The 2500-nt window shown below is 52.4% G+C and overlaps 4 non-coding genes across 4 annotated transcripts; 1 reads left to right on the top strand and 3 right to left on the bottom strand.

Annotated features, from left to right (window-relative positions):
• Positions 1–331: 331 nt before the first annotated feature.
• TRNAG-GCC (transfer RNA glycine (anticodon GCC)) lies at positions 332–402 on the bottom strand. Its single transcript has one exon. It is a non-coding gene; the product is annotated as a tRNA-Gly (tRNA).
• Positions 403–1310: 908 nt separating this feature from the next.
• TRNAG-GCC (transfer RNA glycine (anticodon GCC)) lies at positions 1311–1381 on the bottom strand. The gene has a single exon. It is a non-coding gene; the product is annotated as a tRNA-Gly (tRNA).
• Positions 1382–1730: 349 nt separating this feature from the next.
• Positions 1731–1801, bottom strand: TRNAG-GCC (transfer RNA glycine (anticodon GCC)). The gene has a single exon. It is a non-coding gene; the product is annotated as a tRNA-Gly (tRNA).
• A 146-nt stretch (positions 1802–1947) lies between these two features.
• On the top strand, positions 1948–2020 carry TRNAK-CUU (transfer RNA lysine (anticodon CUU)). The gene has a single exon. It is a non-coding gene; the product is annotated as a tRNA-Lys (tRNA).
• Positions 2021–2500: the final 480 nt, after the last annotated feature.

Below are 2500 nucleotides of genomic sequence, written 5' to 3'. Positions count from 1 at the left end.
AATGCGGAACCTTCCACCTCCTCGGATAGTTCATTGTGTGAAACCAATGCTCTGCCCACTGAACTAGCTGGCCTGGGTTTCATAGGTTGCACTGCAAGGCCACGATGGCCTCATCAAGGTCTCGTCACTCCATTAACCAAGCCCGGCTAGCTAGAATCAAAACCGCTCCCCCCCCCCCTTACCTGGCGAGAATTCTGCCACTGAACCACCAATGCTTTACGGATGCAGAACATTTCACCTACTCGGGGAGTTCATTGTATGAAACCAATGCGTAGCCAGCGTGAGAAACTAGGACACCAAAATCACTGGCATTTCAGCAAAAGCTCTACATTGCATTGGCCGGGAATTGAACCCGGGCCTCCCGCGTGGCAGGCGAGAATTCTACCACTGAACCACCAATGCTTTACGCATGCGGAACCTTCCACCTACTCGGGTAGTTCATTGTGTGAAACCAATGCTCTGCCCACTGAACTAGCTGGCCTGGGTTTCATAGGTTGCAGGGCAAGGCAACGATGGCCTCATCAAGGTCTCGTCGCTCCATTAACCAAGCCCGGCTAGCTCAGTCGGTAGAGCAGTTTTGCATTTTGCTGTATCATGGTATGTGGAACACTATATAGCTGCACCACCAATAGCCAGCATGAGAAACTAGGACACCAAAATCACTGGCATGTCAGCAAAAGCTCTACATTGCATTGGCCGGGAATCAAAACCGGGCCTCCCGCGTGGCAGGCGAGAATTCTGCCACTGAACCACCAATGCTTTACGGATGCAGAACATTTCACCTACTCGGGGAGTTCATTGTATGAAACCAATGCGTAGCTGCACCACCAATAGCCAGCATGAGAAACTAGGACAACAAAATCACTGGCATTTCAGCAAAAGCTCTACATTGCATTGGCCGGGAATCGAAACCGGGCCTCCCGCGTGGCAGGCGAGAATTCTACCACTGAACCACCAATGCTTTACGCATGCGGAACCTTCCACCTCCTCGGATAGTTCATTGTGTGAAACCAATGCTCTGCCCACTGAACTAGCTGGCCTGGGTTTCATAGGTTGCAGGGCAAGGCCACGATGGCCTCATCAAGGTCTCGTCGCTCCATTAACCAAGCCCGGCTAGCTAGAATCAAAACCGGGCCTCCCGCGTGGCAGGCGAGAATTCTGCCACTGAACCACCAATGCTTTACGGATGCAGAACATTTCACCTACTCGGGGAGTTCATTGTATGAAACCAATGCGTAGCTGCACCACCAATAGCCAGCGTGAGAAACTAGGACACCAAAATCACTGGCATTTCAGCAAAAGCTCTACATTGCATTGGCCGGGAATCGAACCCGGGCCTCCCGCGTGGCAGGCGAGAATTCTACCACTGAACCACCAATGCTTTACGCTTGCGGAACCCTCCACCTACTCGGGTAGTTCATTGTGTGAAACCAATGCTCTGCCCACTGAACTAGCTGGCCTGGGTTTCATAGGTTGCAGGGCAAGGCCACGATGGCCTCATCAAGGTCTCGTCGCTCCATTAACCAAGCCCGGCTAGCTAGAATCAAAACCGGGCCTCCCGCGTGGCAGGCGAGAATTCTGCCACTGAACCACCAATGCTTTACGGATGCAGAACATTTCACCTACTCGGGGAGTTCATTGTATGAAACCAATGCGTAGCTGCACCACCAATAGCCAGCGTGAGAAACTAGGACACCAAAATCACTGGCATTTCAGCAAAAGCTCTACATTGCATTGGCCGGGAATCGAACCCGGGCCTCCCGCGTGGCAGGCGAGAATTCTACCACTGAACCACCAATGCTTTACGCATGCGGAACCTTCCACCTACTCGGGTAGTTCATTGTGTGAAACCAATGCTCTGCCCACTGAACTAGCTGGCCTGGGTTTCATAGGTTGCAGGGCAAGGCAACGATGGCCTCATCAAGGTCTCGTCGCTCCATTAACCAAGCCCGGCTAGCTCAGTCGGTAGAGCATGAGACTCTTAATCTCAGGGTCGTGGGTTCGAGCCCCACGTTGGGCGGGAGTTTTGCATTTTGCTGTATCATGGTATGTGGAACACTATATAGCTGCACCACCAATAGCCAGCGTGAGAAACTAGGACACCAAAATCACTGGCATGTCAGCAAAAGCTCTACATTGCATTGGCCGGGAATCGAAACCGGGCCTCCCGCGTGGCAGGCGAGAATTCTACCACTGAACCACCAATGCTTTACGAATGCGGAACCTTCCACCTCCTCGGATAGTTCATTGTGTGAAACCAATGCTCTGCCCACTGAACTAGCTGGCCTGGGTTTCATAGGTTGCACTGCAAGGCCACGATGGCCTCATCAAGGTCTCGTCACTCCATTAACCAAGCCCGGCTAGCTAGAATCAAAACCGCTCCCCCCCCCCCTTACCTGGCGAGAATTCTGCCACTGAACCACCAATGCTTTACGGATGCAGAACATTTCACCTACTCGGGGAGTTCATTGTATGAAACCAATGCGTAGCCAGCGTGAGA

This window comes from Taudactylus pleione, unplaced genomic scaffold, assembly GCF_031769625.1.
Source record: "Taudactylus pleione unplaced genomic scaffold, aTauple2 ptg000279l, whole genome shotgun sequence".
Classification (NCBI taxonomy): domain Eukaryota; kingdom Metazoa; phylum Chordata; class Amphibia; order Anura; family Myobatrachidae; genus Taudactylus; species Taudactylus pleione.
The sequence above is the reverse complement of the archived record's forward strand: the minus strand, read 5'-3'. Positions and strand labels throughout refer to the sequence as shown.